This window comes from Paramormyrops kingsleyae, chromosome 10 (genome assembly GCF_048594095.1).
Source record: "Paramormyrops kingsleyae isolate MSU_618 chromosome 10, PKINGS_0.4, whole genome shotgun sequence".
NCBI lineage: Eukaryota > Metazoa > Chordata > Actinopteri > Osteoglossiformes > Mormyridae > Paramormyrops > Paramormyrops kingsleyae.
In genome coordinates this window covers 1,936,894-1,953,908 of record NC_132806.1, presented here as the reverse complement: position 1 = coordinate 1,953,908, position 17,015 = coordinate 1,936,894, and the positions used below count along the sequence as shown (strand labels likewise).

The 17,015-nt window shown below is 40.2% G+C and overlaps 1 protein-coding gene across 2 annotated transcripts in view; it reads right to left on the bottom strand.

Annotated features, from left to right (window-relative positions):
• Positions 1–17,015, bottom strand: part of LOC111858505 (metastasis associated 1 family, member 2) — a 36,499-nt gene that overhangs the window by 18,879 nt on the left and 605 nt on the right. The window lies entirely within an intron of this gene.

Sequence of the window (17,015 nt, the reverse complement as noted above, 5' to 3'; positions counted from 1 at the left end):
GCAAAAGTGTCTTAAATGCCCGAGGAAGACTTGCCACAGCAGTGTACACAACTTGGATGATGTTGCCTCAAATGAGTTATCACGGTGGATGAGTTTCCAGCAATATATGTCCATGTCAACATCCACTGATAAAAGTACTGTACAGCATAGAAACCAATAAGCACATCTGTAAAGAAAAGGTTAAAAATATACAATAAAACAATAAAATAAAAGCTAATATAAACAATAATTTAAAAATAAAAAGCAAATTAAAAGCCAAGGAATAAAAATGGGTTTTGAGCAGTGGTTTAAAAGTAGTCAGCGTAGGTGTTGTTCTAATGTCAAGAGGTTTAGCTGTCGCTAAGGGGTGATCACCCCTTTTTTTCCAGTCTTTATCTCAGGGCATTCAACCCATAGAGGGGTTGAGTGGCTCCACAGCCTAAGCCTCTATGCCAGTGATCAGAAAGCCACCCGTTTGAGCCCCAGCCTTGACAGAACAACCACATCGGAGAGCCCTTTTACAATGCACTGAACCCCCAGTTCCAGGGGTGCTGCATGCTAGTTGACCCTGCACTGTGACCCCCAATTTCACTCTTACCTGTATATGTGTCTGGCTCATGAAAGGCAAGATGGGGTAAAGCGAAAAGAATTACTCCACGGGGATTAATGAAGCATCACTGATCTATCCTAAGTGACCTTGTGGGGATGCAGGAATTTGGGGTGTAAATTATTAGCTGCAAGGCAATTCGACTACGATTATTGAGGGAGAGATTCAAAAGCCTTTCATTTCTATTATGGTTCAATTAATCGATTATTGTGATCACATAAACTGAAACCCCTTTTTTTTTTTAAAATTCTGCAGAAAAATGTCACAAATATTAGCATGGGAACTAATTACAGTAAAATCCCATTAAAGTGGACTCGCTTATAACGGAATATCATCCATAACGGATGAGGTCCGCTGGTCCCAGCCGTGTGCCTTTAAGAACATGCAGAAAAAGCATTGGATATAGCCTACTGAAATAAAGGTAGCTGATTATGAGAAAGACCTTGGTGTGTATGTTGATGCTTCCATGTCTCATTCTCGCCAGAGCGGGAAAGCAATAAAAAAGGCCAATAGGATGTTGGGGTATATCTCCAGGTGTGTGGAGTTTAAGTCAAGGGAGGTAATGCTAAGATTATACAATTCCTTGGTGAGACCTCACCTAGAATATTGTGTGCAGGTTTGGTCACCATATCTTAAAAAGGACATAGCGGCCTTAGAAAAGGTGCAGCGTAGGGCCACAAGAATGATTCCTGGTCTTAGAGGAATGTCATATGAGGAAAGGTTAGTTGAGCTAAATCTGTTCAGCCTCAAGCTAAGGAGACTGAGGGGGGACATGATCCAGGTCTATATGATTCTAACAGGTTTGGATGCTGTTCAACCGAATAGTTATTTCAGCATTAGTTCAAATACAAGAACTTAGGGGTGCACCGATTGCAGTTTTCTGGCCGATCAACGATCACCGATCCTTAGGCAACCTTACCTGCCGATCTCGATTTTTTTTTGCCGATCTTGTTTCTTTCATAACTAAAAGACAGTTACTTCAATGTTTCCATTTTTATTGAGTAAATTGATATGAATACTCACAAAACATGAGGTAGTGTCCTCAAATATAAACGAACATATAAATGAGCATTGCTGTTTGAACTACAAAATCATATTTTTTCTTCCAGACTTTAATTTCTCTAATTTTGTAAAAAATATATATATATATATAGCTGTTATGACACACTTGTCCAAAAAATAGGGAGGGAGGCAGCCTGCACTGCACCTCTCTCGGGAATGGGAGAAAAGGCTGATTTAACCCTCTGGGGCCTAGGGGTAGGAAACACACTTTCACTGACTGGGGCATGATCACACATTTCATCACACTTAATTCATGGCAAATAAATTATTTCTTATATATTTGTTTTGCCATTACACTCATCTTTATTTTAATATATATTGTAAATATGTCAGATTTTTGTTAAGTTTGAAATTTGACATCAAAGTATAGACATTGCAAAATGCAGTTTGGAACACTTGCAGAAACATTATAAATGTACATAGTAAGCAATGCTGGCAGTTTGTTTTGATCCCAGATATCTGATCACCAAAGTCTTGGCTACATGAAGATGACTAAATGGTGTAGATGCAACATTAATTTGGATAAATAAATAAGAAAAACCTAACTCATGTAACTATTTCTGGCTCCTTTCATTGAATATGTAGCAACTTTCATGTGTATGAATGAGCCATTGTCACCTGGCCACGTCCCCAACCCCCTTTTATGGCGCTGAAGGGGATGTATCTGGATCGCGTTTCACCGTTGCGCTGTTAATCAAATTACCATGCGAATGCGATTTGAATACGCGCTAATGCGGCTATTTAGAATGTGAATAGCGATCTTCGGGTGAGAGCGGTACTACACGCCCCCGATGCAGGTAAAACAAAGTAAGATGACATGGTTTACTTTTTTGCCGATTTAACCTAATTAAAAAAACTTTAATACTTCCGACAATGGACGTTTTGAAAAGAAGACAGATTACGGATTTAGCCAGCGTTTTTTTCATTATTATACATTAAGATTTCAGCGAGATATTTATAAACTGAAATAGACGCGAAAAGTACGCGATGTCGTCGACGACATACTCGACCCCAAAGAGTTAAAAGCATATAACTAAGATCGGTGGATCTCATGGGAATATGGTCGATTTCTGATCCCCTCAAATTAACGTGATCGAGGCCGATCGATCGGTGCGCCGATCGATCGGTGCACCCCTACAAAAACTCGTGGCCATAGGTGGAAATTAGCGGGAGAACATTTCAAACTGGATTTAAGGAAGCACTTCTTTACACAGCGTGTAGTCAGAGTATGGAATAGTCTTCCTGATAACGTAGTGCAAGCTGAATCCTTGGGTTCCTTTAAATCAGAGCTAGATAAGATTTTAACAACTCTGAGCTATTAGTTAAGTTCTTCCCAAGCGAGCTCGATGGGCCGAATGGCCTCCTCTCGTTTGTATAGTTCTTATGACTCGCATATAACGGAATTTCGCTTATAACGGACAAACAATTTGGTCCCCAGGCCGCTTTTAGCTGCAGTTTTATTTGGCTATAATGGACATGCAGACTCCGCCTACAAGGCGTGTAGCGTGTCGGTGATATCCAGCGCAGATACGTAGTCGGGATTAATAGTCACATCTGGTCAGGTGAAGTTGGATTACTACATGTACAATATAATAATCTATACCACAAGTGTGTCTGTTGGGGTGTGGCATGAGTAATGTCCTGTAGTTGTGTTCTGGGCATACAGCAACTCTGGATATAACGGACTTTGGATATAACGGACTATTTTGCCAGGTCCATTGAAGTCCGTTATAACGGGATTTTACTATACAGTGGTACCTCCGAACTCGAACTTAATACGTTCAGAACTCGGGTTCAAATCCTAGAAAGTTCGAGTTTTGATCGAATTTTCCCCATAAGAAATACTGGAAAACCAATTAATTGGTTCCCGGCCCCAAAAAATTACACCTAAATATGTTTTTTTTAGCATTTAAACACAAAATGAACAGGATAAAACAAGAGAAGCATTTTTTTCTTAATGGCTTCCAAAACGATAAATAATGTACTAGGGGTGTAACAATACATCGATTTGTATCGATATATCGATACAACGGCAAACGATCCAATGCATCGATGTGACCACATAAATATCGATACATGCGTTTTGATTTTCTCATCTGTTCCAGTATTGTTTTCATGATCCACTCCGACGTATACATGTTCTACACCAGGGGTGCCCAATACGCCGATCGCGATCTACTGGTCGATCGCAAAGGTAGTCTGGGTAGATCGTATGGCATAAGAAATAGAGGATGGATGACGCGTTCCACTGCTCCAGCTGCTGCAAAACTCCAGCAAGCGACCGAGTCGCCTACTTAACCTCCAGTTTAGTTCTACTAAACTTAAGAAAGGGTATAAAAATGAATGGAGGAGCTGGACCAAGTAAGAAGCCAAAAACCTACAACTTCCATACGGAATGGGGGGAGGACTGTTTTTTTTCCACCATGTCATATTCAAAGTGCATTTGCCTCATCTGTCAGTCTACCATTGCTATTCCGAAGAAGGGAAATGTGGAGCAGCATTTTCGCACTGTTCAAAAAAACTACGACATTAACTTCCCTCCGAAAAGCGAGCTGAGAAATAGAAAGGTGAAGGAACTAAAATAAGTTCAATTAAAAAATATTTTATTTATCCCAAAGGGAAAATAATCATAAATAGTAATAATAATAAATAATATTAAAGAATACTCAATATTTTTATACATAAATATATGGTTTTGCATTTTTATAGTTGGTAGATCATTTTAACTTGCACCCATGTCATTTATAAGTAGCTCGCTAGCGTACCTTCAGAGCGTGTGTTTAGTACGGCAGGTGACATAGGACGCTATGCTCAGAGCACATAATCTCCTGAACACATTGACTACTATCCCCAGTATCATACTGAATCATATCGTATCGTGGGATTTTCCTGAGGTATCAAAAAAAAAAAATCGAACCGTTAGCTTAATGGATCGTATCGTGAGGAAAGCTGTGATTTACACCCCTAGAATGTACCCCAGCACTACCAGAGCATGTGAGCGGAGTGGAGCGGAGCGTGTGCGAGGAGCGGAGCAGGCGGAATTTAGTCAGGGGGCAGATTGGTTTTTTAATTAAGGCTGGAGTGGTCGCTCTGTCTCGCTCCAATTTCGCTCCGATACCGCTCACACTACGATTCTGAGGCGTGCCCAAATCTACCCAGAATTCATCTGTACAATTATCAAGACTGTTACACAAATTGGCCAAGATGGAATTCGCAAATTATTTCACAAAGGAAACTGATAGATACAAGTGTAATATTCCTATCAAATGTATAGATGACAATAATGTAGAGCAGGAACAACAATGTGGTGAAACTGTTTCAGTGAGTAAAGGTTCACTTTGGAATCATTTTTCTCAGAAACATTAGTGTGTGCTACGCGAACAGGTGGAAGCAAGTTTTATATGGTTGTAGTATATCGAGTCTATAAAGCAAATGAAACTATAAAAGCCTATAAAGTAAATATAGGTACTCAAAAAAATTTGTCTTGTCATTCAAAGAAGGTCTAATAAGATTTTTTAAAATTTCACATAACGCTGTCAGTGAAATTTTATTTTATAGAGAGACGCAGCAGCAGCATCAACAGAAAAGACATTGAGCAATTTAAAACGTGGATGCTTAGCCTGTATATTCTTTAGGCTATTAAGCCCACTTTATTTTTAAGCCTATTTTTGTGTGGAATGCCATTGCCAAACGTGTCCGTTGTTCCCTATATGTTGCTTAAAAATGAATATTTTCTGAGTGGCAATGTTGCCGTTGCTCATATTTCTTTATAATATAAGGCTTCGGTTTAAGGTGACATTTGTTAGGCATGCAGATTATTTGTCCCTCTTTTAAATAGCTCTTGGAGCGAGCGGGGAGCGATTTAACTGGAGCGGGAGGAAATTTTAGTGGAGTGAGGAGCGGTGTTGAGCAGAGCGGCGCAGTGCAAATTAGAGCGGAGGAGCGGGCGGAGCCAACAGCCTCGTGAGCGTGGAGCAGAAATTCTCACCACTCCACACCGCTCACATGCTCTGAACACTACCCCTGTCCTGCCCCGATCGTCCGCTCCTTCCGTGTGCCACGCCCCCTCATTAACCTCATGTGGAATCCCCGTGTGATTAGCTGTTTCTGGTTGTTGTCATTAGTCCTCTGTATTTAGTCCGCGTTTCAGTTCGTTTTCCGAGTCCGGTCATAATTGTAATTACTGTTGTTCTGCCTGTTCTCAATTAAACCCTGTGTTTCCCGATGGGGACTGTCCCTGCTCCACTGGTCCAGCTCGGCAGATCGTGACAACCCCAAGCCATGCCCCAACACTAGACTATGCCATGCGGTCATTTCTTTATTTTTATTATTACTCTGTATTCATTAATTTGTTCGTATATCGCAAACTTTTAGGTTGTTTAAGATTGCGTAACTTTTTGGTGAGCAATGCATGGCTACCAAAATGATATAAAGTACAGTGTATTACCTGATATTTCCGATAAAAAAAGGACCATCACCAACAAACCATGCTATCAGAGTGAATACAAGGCTAAGATTGAAGCGGTAACCTTTGTTTCCCCTGAGAGATGTGCGGCGTGAATCATTTCCCCAGGCACGTACAAGTTATCTTAGGTCGGCAATCACGGTTCTACTTCTGAGATTCAGATCGAGTTCTATGTCTTTTTTTTTCGAACTGGTTGGTTCGACTTAAGAAATTTGAGTTTTAATGAGTTTGAGAACTGAAGTACCACTGTATATGCTATTAATGGAATACAAAGAAAGAAGAATCGCAGAACATAAATCTTTATTAGACCAAACAAGCCAGTGCAAATTATGAAAAGGTCAACTACTGAACTGATAAAAAAAAAAAATAAAGGAAGCAAATAATCTGAATGTATGAATAAATTAATAAGTTATATGTATATAGTGCTTTTCAAGACACCCAAAGCACTTTAGAGAACCAACAGGGAGCCACTTCAACCACCATAACTGTGTAGCACTCACCTGGATGATGCGACAGTAGCTATTCTCCACCAGTACACTCACCACACAGTAGCCATGGTAGTGAGAGGGCAGGAGAGAATTCTCCAGTTACATATAGAGGATGATTAGGGGGCCAGATTTGTAATTGCCACAGTGGGCAATTTTACCCAGGTTATCAGGATACCACCCCTACTCTTTCGAAGGATGCCTAAGGATCTTTTATGACCTAAAAGTGTCAGGAAACCTGTTTTACATCTCATCCGAAGGATAGTGCCATTTTTACAGCAGTGTCCTCATCACTGCACTGGGGCAGTGGGATCCACACCGAGCACAGGATGGATTAACCTGTTGTCCACACCAAGCCGACAGTGTGTCTTGATCTTATCAACTATACTCTCTCCTGTGCTGGTGTAATTTATTAAGAAACCAAATGTTCCCAAACTGCCAATTAGGACTGACTGTAACCAGAGGTAGGCATAACCAACTCACAGGCATAATTAACAATGTTTTCCATATTGAACATCTGCTTATGAATTTAGAATCTGCCTGTGGCAAACAATATATTCATTTGTTTCATCATGCACACCAAACCAAAAACGATGTCACCGAATAGCACAAGACAAATATTTGTACTGTTAAAGCCCTAATATACACCATTCTCCTGGACCTCCCACAATCTTGAGACAATGCATGCAAAGCTCTTCGAGTCCTGCTACTCAAATACAGATGATGCTGTGTTGTTGTAGGACCCCCAAGGCTATCAACCCAGAGCATGTTTACAAATGACCTGAAACCTCAATGGTATAGATATCTGTTAGCATGTACTCATGTCTGAACATATGACGGAAGCGCTTGCCTGACTAAATCATCTGGTGTAATTTACCAATGCGCACCCACCAGGCATTCAAAAATGTGTATGGTCTAAATTAAAATACCCAAATGATCAGTTGACATTCATTAGTTCAGTATATGACTCTCTACTGGTTTAACTTGGTGTTTATACTCCTGCACTTCTTAGGGCTGGGTGATACAATGACCTTAGCATTAATCAATATTATCAGAAAAGCAACCAGGTGTTGATATCGGAAGTGACTTCCAAGCAATTATTGCCTTTGCCAGGGAAGTAGGCTCAGGTTACAATCAAAGCAAAAAGCAGAATAACAGGTGGATTCAGCCTTCTTGCTTACACTTCCAATGCAGTTTAAAATAAAATGCACAAGTTAATACTATAAGGTTGTGAAACACTGATTTGGAGGGTTTTAAATGATCTGGTAATTATTAGCAGCCTTATGACCCCCCCCCCCCCCCCCCCAGGTTATCAGATTATCTGTATATTTTTTTCCCCTCCATGATTCGTTTTCCTTTAAGCAGCCCGCTGGTTGTCACTTGGGGGGAGGGGGGGTGTTGCATGACTTCATATTATGGTTTATCCCTGTCTGAGGATTATTGACCTATACAATGTTCCTGGGAAGTTTGCAAGAAGATCCACAAAATAACTTTAGATGGCAGATGGCTCTGTTCACAAGACGGCAGCTGCAAGCTTCCTTTTTTACCCTCTGCTGTCCTCTGTCATAGTTCCAATTTTGGGTTGATTTGGGTGCTATCATGGGGGAGATTTTCAGGTGTAGGTTTTCATCCATGTAATGTTTTTGTGAAGTGGTACTAAGATCCTTAAAATGATAAAATAGAGTAAATACCATTACTAGTCAGTTAATGTCTCGTAAGGAAGTTGGCGCAGCGGAAAGGCAATCATTGTCACTTGGTTCATTTTGTTTTACAACATGCCGAAACGCAGCACAGGTTAAAAATATAATAATTTATAATATTTATTTTATTGAAGGTTAATACCTTTTCATTTATTAAGCACACTTTCAACGGTCGTCAGGCTTCTGTTTTTAGAGCCATTTGCCAAATAGGTTTTAGTTTCTGATTTTCTGTTCGTAAACATTGACCTTCTGTTTTGAAAGCAATGTCATAAAATGAGAAATGAAAAATCGCTGTTGGACATAGTGGAGTGAAATGCTTTTATGTTTTAGCTGCTTTATTTGACCCAAGCAGCACAGAATTAGGAAGTTTATTTTTGTTTTTTATACTTCTGTGGGGAATAAAGAAAATGTCAGTACAGATAGCTACATGTGTATATTTACAAACAGGAAACCCCATGTTTTAATAAAAATGTTTGACATTTCACATGCAGCTTTGACTTAAATATGAATTTTTAGCCCACAGCATGTAAAAAAACAGATATATATGCAGCATATCATTATTCTGCTTAAAAATACCAAGGTATGGTATTTGGTCCATATCACCCAGCCTTAATTTGAAGTAACACCAAATTCAAGCTCTTCTTCCAGATGGTGCGTGTGCGTTGGAGTGTAACGCTACACATATTCATACCGAACATTTTTGGTCTTTCAGTTCAGTATGCATATGTACCAAATGAATGCAGCAAATGTGGAGAAAAATGTGGAGCCACACTACGCATGCATGCACACATCCTAATGTGAAGCTCGAATTTGTTAATGTGAATACAAGGTATTTTTTTTAAACGCATATTTATTTTGTTATGCTTTTTTGTATTTTTTGAGACAATATTTGTGTTGCACAGTTCTAATATGAAACTGAAAGCTTCTAATGGGAATACTATGGAAGAGGATTAGGGCCACCATGAAAATATTATTTGAATTCTGACTTTAATCTCAGAATTCTGACTTTTTTTCTAAAGTCAGAATTCTGAGAAAAAAGCCAGAATTCTGAGATTAAAGTCAGAATTCAAATAATATTTTCATGGTGGCCGTAAACCTCTTCCGTAGAATACAGTACAGATCAGGTACAGTTAATTTGTATATGTGCACCTTAATAGATATTTATTTTGATTTACTTAAAATTTTTGGTTTTTGATAGTAGGTTGTAGCAGTATTCACAGAAATTTTTTATTTAAGAGTCATACTTAGTTCAGTAAACCATTGTACAATAAAGGAAAAAAGAAGCAATTTATGTTTGGTTTCTTTCGGTACCTCCGCTCTACCGAAAACGTACTGAACCTTGACTTAAAAACTGAGGTACATACTGAACCATGATTTTTGTGTACAGTTACACCTTTAGTGTACACACACACACACACTATTGGCAAAAGTATTGGGGCATCCCTCCAAATCATTGAATTCATGTGTTCCAATCACTTCCATAGCCACAGGTATATAAAATGAAGCACCAAGGCATGCAGACTGCAAACATTTGTGAAAGAATGGGTCAATCTCAGGAGCTGAATTCAAGCGTGGTACCGCGACAGGATGCCACCTGTGCAATAAGTCCATTTGTGAAATTTCCTCGCTACTAAATATTCCATGGTCAACTGTTAGTAGTATTATAACAAAGTGGAAGCAATTAAGAACAACAGAAACTCATGAAGTGGTAGGCCACATAAAATCACAGAGAGGGGACAATGCATGCTGAGGCGCACAGTGTGCGGAAGTCACCAATTGTCTGCAGAGTCAATAGCTACAAACCTCCAAACTTCGTGTTGCCTTCAGATTAGCTCAAGAACAGTGTGTAAAGAACCACATGGAATGGGTTTCCATGGCTGAGCAGCTGCATCCAAGCCGTTGGATCCAATAGTGTGAAGCACGCTGCCACTAGATTTGTTTTCTGGAGTGAAGGGTTTGGCAGTTGCCAGAAGAACGGTACTTGCCTGACTGCATTGTGCCAAGTGTAAAGTTTAGTGAAGGGGGGGATTATGGTTTGGAGATGTTTTTCAGGGGTTGAGCTTGGCCCCTTAGTTCCAGTGAAAGAAACTCTTAATGCTGCTGCAATTTCATGCTCCCAACTTTGTGAGAACAATTTAGGGAAGTCCCATTTCTGTTCCAACATGACTGCACACCAGTCTGGTGTGGAGGAACTTGACTGGCCTGCACAGAGCGCTGACCTCAACCCAATAGAACACCTTTGGGATGAATTAGAGTGGAGACTGCGAGCTAAGCCTTCTCGTCCAACATCAGTGCCTGACCTCACAAATGCTCTCCTGGAAGAATGGTCAAAAATTCCTATAAACACACTCCTAAACCTTGAGGACAGCTTTCCCAGAAGAGTTGAGGCTGATATAACTCCAAACGGTGACCAACTCCATATTAAAGCCTATGTATTAAGAACGGGATGTCATTAATGTTCATGTGTGAGTAAAGGCAGGTGTCCCAATACTTTTGGCAATATAGTGTCAGAGCTGCTCGATTATCAATGGCAAAAATCACAATTATTTTTTACCAATATTGAGATCATGATTATTTACCACAATTACTCGACTGCAGAAACATTGTATTTATTGATTCATAATTATGAAACACATACACTTAATAAAAATGAATTGAAACCAAAATAAAAACTAATAAAACAAACGCTGAACTTGTCCAAATATATATTTTTAATGAACAGGCAAATTATACTGAGATGAACTGTTCTCTGAGGTTCAAAAACAGTAAAACTTGATTTTTTTTACCACCACTATACATATTACAGTCAACTGCTCATTCCACTGATATAAAAATGCAACTTCAAGATTTTTAGCAAGAAAAACTAGTCTGTTACATGATCTGGCTTCAGTGATGCACCATGGCAGAAGACAATATTTCCAGCTGTGCTGAACACCCTCTTAATATATGATGGCACCCTTTATATCTATATAATATGTGATGGCATCCGTAATTAGGGGCGCAACGATTATTCGACATTGTCGACAAAAATCGACAATAAAAATAGTCACCGACGAATTTGATTGTCGATAATTGTCACCAGACGTATTTTTAAACGGAGTGAGACGTTTTCCTTCCTTTCTACCTGTGCAATACTACCACTTTCCAATAGACTGCACCAATACACCACACAGGTGAGATTCGCTCTTGCGCAATAGCATTCAGTGACAGATAGAAGAATGGCGGCCACAAATGAAGCATCATTGCGTATTAAACGCTCTGAAGGCTGGGACACATGGATTAAAGTTTTCCGTCACTATGACGGATTTCCGTCAACTGAGAGCACTAAAGGTTAATAATGAGATTTACGTAGATCTGGAAGAAAAAAATGGGGTGGCTGGAAAGGCTCTCTCTTTTGTTTAATTACGATTTAATTATTCTTCCTAAAAATAAAAACAAACATTATGGTTTCAGCAGTTCGCTTAAACATTGACGGCTGTGGAGTAGCCTACAGGCTGCAAGCTATTTCCCGACGCGTTTAAGATGCCAAACTTCATAGTAAGGAGAAAATAATTCCCCAGCATTTAGTGCCACATCAGTCTCTAAAAAGATAGATTTAACACGAAATGGGAGCTATTTGTACAATCAATCGCACAACAGCTCTTTCCCATTTTACAAGTTTTTTTGAGGCATTCAAGTCGAACAGTAACCTCATGCTAAATGTAAAAGATGGTAGCTAAATAGGAGCCATTTTATAATTATGCAATTTATAATCAGATTAGTCGACTAATCGTTTTAATAGTCAATGATTAGTCGACTATCAAAATAGTCTTTAGTTGCAGCCCTATCCGTAATCCCTCATCAAGTTTTTGACAACTTGACGGATACACGGTTGTATTTTAGAGGGTATCCTTAATGGATGACTGCGTTGCAGTACGAGTTGATGAGCTTGCCTCGTATTTCTTAGTTTTTTGTTCACGTATTGTTTGATCATAGACCACTTTATGATTAAGCTTTAAGTGTTTAAATAAATTGGTTGTATTGCCTTGTGGTGCAGCCACAGCTTTGAAACATTCTGCAAATTATTAGCTGTTGTTCTTGGTCTGTTTCGTTGAAACCAAAATGATTCCAAATAACTTATGTGCATTTATCTCTTGTCAACCAAAGGTACCCATCCTACCATTTCGACTGTGAAAGTGTTTTGACTGCTGTGCTGTAAGGAATTCACTAACAGATGTTAGGCAGGGACAAAGTGCACCGCTGAAAAATTAGTGTGCCGATCTGGATTTATTGCGCAAGATAAAGCAGGGCATCATTACAATACTAGAAACAGACAAAGATCGTTTTTCTCAATTATAATTTTTTCATAATTGTGTGAAGTCATAATTGTAATCGTGATTCAAATTTGATTAATTGGACAGCTCTAGTGTGTGTATGTATGTATGTATGTAAGTAAAATACACAAAGAAGTTAACCAAAGTGCAATGGTAGCTTCAAAAACAAAAACCTCCGAAGCATGGGAGCATTTCACACTATTCTCCAAAAAAAGGTTGTCAGTTGGTCAATTTGTAAAGTTGACCATAGCTGGTATGGGAGCACATCCTCTATACCAGGGGTCTCCAACTCCGGTCCTGGAGAGCTACTATCCAGTAGGATTTCTGTCCCACTTGGCTTCTAATGAGCCACACCTGTTCCTGGTATTTACCTGAGAACAGGTGTGGCTCATCAGAAGCCAGGTATGATAGAAAACCTACTGGACGGTAGCTCTCCAGGACCGGAGTTGGAGACCCCTGCTCTATGCTCTGGCACAGTGTTTCCCAATGCAGTCCTCAGGGAACCCCGGACAGTCCATGTTTTTGCTCCCTCTCAGCCAATCAGGAACACTGAATATGTGGTACAGGTGCGCAGGGAGCAGAGAGGAAGCAAAAACACAGACTGTCCGGGGTTCCCCGAGGACTGCATTGGGAAACACTGCTCTAGCATCTGAAAGGAAGCACGTCAGCTCACTGGATTAAGAGGACTCATGTCAGTAAGTCAGTTATGCTAGTTAACATAATGTTAATATTAAAAGCTGTTCTACTTCACGTTATGAGCAGTAACATTTTCTATTTTGAGAGAATGCATAATCTCTTGAATTGATAATGGAGTTCAATATTGCCAGCCTTACACTTAACAACTTTTCACGCAATTTCACTGTCACAGAAAAATTTCTATTATCAGACACAATCATGAAAGTTTTGCTAGAGTTGCAGTGTGCTTCCGTCATCTCAACTGTTAGGCGTATGGTGGTCAAAATTGCTGTCTTAAGTCAGTCTGTCTAGCTTCTTGACATTCCAATAAAATCAAATGTGTTCAATATTTTCATAAGTTTTAAGTCTTAAGGCTCATGCAAATAGTGACTTGGACATTGTCAACAAGACATCCTACCTCTCCTGTAAGTTCCAGGAGTCTCCCGCATATTGAAATTTACACTGATGTCATGTATATTGTATAGGCTAATACAAAGCGCAAATGGTGAGTGTATGTATGCAGTTGTTCCAGTGGTGTGGACCAATTCACCATGCATATGTACAAGTGTTTCAGTAATTTTGCCCTAAACAGCCTCTCATGCTGACCTTCCTCAATTTCAATACAGAACTATGATTGTAAAATTTAGTTGCAACAGAGTGTAGACAGACAGCAGAATACACAAAGCACAGAATGCACATTTCTATCCTGTTAAAATTTTTTAATTTAAATTTAGATGGATGGTTTGGTTTACTTGATTTAGTGAAAACGGGTGTAGTTTTCATACATTACTTTTCCTTGGTCTTATCCTTAAATTTTAACAGGTAGGTGATACCAAATAAGAGTTATTTGGTAATTGGGCAATTCATTCGACTAATTGATTATTCGTTTCAAGAATCAATAGATTATTCGACTATCAGAATAGTCCTTTGTTGCAGCCCTATTTGTAAGGTATCCAGCTGTATTTTTCAAATGATTAAATTTACATCATGTCTTAATTCCTTATAAAGCCAGTTTGTGAAAAAGCACTCATAACAAGAAAGCAAACAGAATGGTGGACTATTTGGTAAAAGAATGAAAATAATCCCATTCCTGCACCTGTCAATCAATGGCCACGCTACAGAGCAGCACAGATCGCCTCACACCCCATATTCAAAAGATATTGTGGAAGCCTAAAGCTACATTTCAAAACAATTGTGCAATAATGTATGGACCATGGCAGAAATGTCATCACGGCAAACATGTAAAATATAAATAAAAGCACAAGCAAAATATGAAACAAAAATTATATGCGAGTAGTCAACACTCCAAATCCAGAAAATATTACAAATAATCTTTAAGATATTGATAATATGCATTATTAACACATGAGGATGCTCTGAAGGCAGACCCCACTGTTATACATATATGTTCTACAGAACCAGACTACTCCAACTACAGCAACAATGCAGCAAAAGTTGGTCCACTTGCTCAGAAGACTTGTTCAAGAAAGGTCCTATGAACACTCCTTGGGAACTTTTCAGAACCTGTTTTTGCATGTCAGCCACATATAACCTACTCAGACAAGAAGCACTGGAAAAACTAACTCCACACCTCCCCCTGTGTCTGCAAACGCTGGAGGAGCAGGAGCATTTGTCGAGTCACAGCAGTCATGCGTTCCCTGATAGGGCCACCTCTGGCCCTGCTGCTCGCAGCCGGCAGAAAATAAACAAGAGCAGACAACCAGCCCTGTATGGAAGCTCTGAGATACTTGTGATACAGTGGAAACAGGACTCATAATGCAATGAACATGTAGTAGATGCCCTTGCTCTTCCTAGCAAGCTTGTCTTTAAACACTAAACAGTCTAATAGCAACAAAACCAGAGGAACAACTTTAGCACTTGAGTTGTGATCCTATTCTGTTGGGTTGTCACCCACAGATCAAAACCTCTGTATCTGCAGTCAGAACACCTAACGTCATACCCCAAAAAGTTATCCTTCTGGCCTGTGCCTAATGTGAACGGGAAGACATTTCCAGTTCTGCATATCTATTCAACTCAAGAAACATAGGACACAAAGGTTACCTGCAATAAGGGCCAGACATCAAATGAACATTCGGCTTTTTAATTCATAACTACCTAATGCCATCACCACAGACACAGAAACAAAACAACTACTTATGGGGAAAAAGAATCCAAGAACTGCTTTCATTACAAGCTCTACCAAGCTAAACTAGCCAGGTACACCTAGCGAGCACTTTACCACCCAGTTCTAGTGGCTCCCTGTATGAGAGACTCTAGACTACAACTGGAATATTAGCTGCGTCTGCTTTAGGGCTTTATAACCCCTTTTCTGTTCCAAGCAGGCGGCAAAGGGGACAGCGTAGCACAATAGCCTGTCAAGCGCGTACTCTGGCTTTCCCAGGGAGTATCGGGCTGGCCGACGGCAGCGCGCACGCCGGCCCTCCCACGGAGTCCCGGTCTGGCAGGAGGCGGCGCGCACGCGCGCCCTCGACGCTGCGCACGGACCCAAAACTGACCCCCCATTGGTAGTCAAGTCGACTTAAGACAGCTTTCAGCACTTCCATCTAAACGCCCCACACGTTTACAATTCCGTAAACGAGAAACTAATTTGAACATGATGTCAGTATAAAATACATCTAAAAATTCATAGTTCTCTTTAAAAGACATGCCATGTACCAATAATGAAAAAAAACACGCGAGCAGCCTGGCCCCGAGGTAAAAGCACCACGGTATATGAATGTACGTAAATTAATTTTCAAAGGGAAAAAAGTTGGCCTGTAAGTTACATTTGGAGGTTAAATGAAGGCCAATACAAGTTTTTAGCAGAAATTTAATGCTGGCCATGGCAAGGCTGTTATTAAATGCTCGGCCAAGACTTTCTGACAATCTTTACATGCCTCATAATTAAGTGCAAAAGCATCATCAAAACAAGGTTTATTTGTCGGACACCTGTCCTGACACACATCATCCCAAGCATGACCCTGAAATAAAAACCGATCCGATGTCATGCACTACCATATTCATGATGAACGCTCCCGACCACTGACAGAAAAGCGCAGAGTCCGCGTTAAAAAACAGCGCGGCGTACTCCACTACGCGGTACAAACAAAAGACATGTCAGCACCACGCCGACTTAACAAGACTGCATAACTTTGGCATTTGGCTCTGTGACTTCTACCTTCAGGTACCCCCACCCCCACCGTCTGATTGCTGTGACCTACATACCCTAACCCTCCATAGCCCGGGAAGCGCCATCCTCCGCTTAAAGTGTATCCGGCATCTCTGGGATGCGCCGACCCAAACACCGACATCAGCGTACATCGAAAGGACAAAGCACACTGGATCCTGGGGGACTTCACTGAATCATAATATAAAAAATATCAACCCACTCTGGGTTTAGGTGCCCAGCCCTCGTCCTACCGCAGCTAGCCGGTACAGGTGCTGCATTTTAAATAATTGTAATAAATAAATAAACATTCATTGTGTTATCCTGCAGCGCTGACTAACTGAAAGACAAGTAAAATCCCTTTAAGAAACAGCCTGCCAAGCTCAACAAAGTCTCAACGCACGAAGCGTACACAATCGTAATTGCAGCCACCGATGGTACATTTCACTTAAAAACTTGACCCCCCCCGCCATTCCTTCAAATGACTTGTGCATTATGGCTAACCGGCTGTTTGCCGGTATTCTTTCTTTCCCCGGATAAGATGGACCTGGCAGCGAATAACC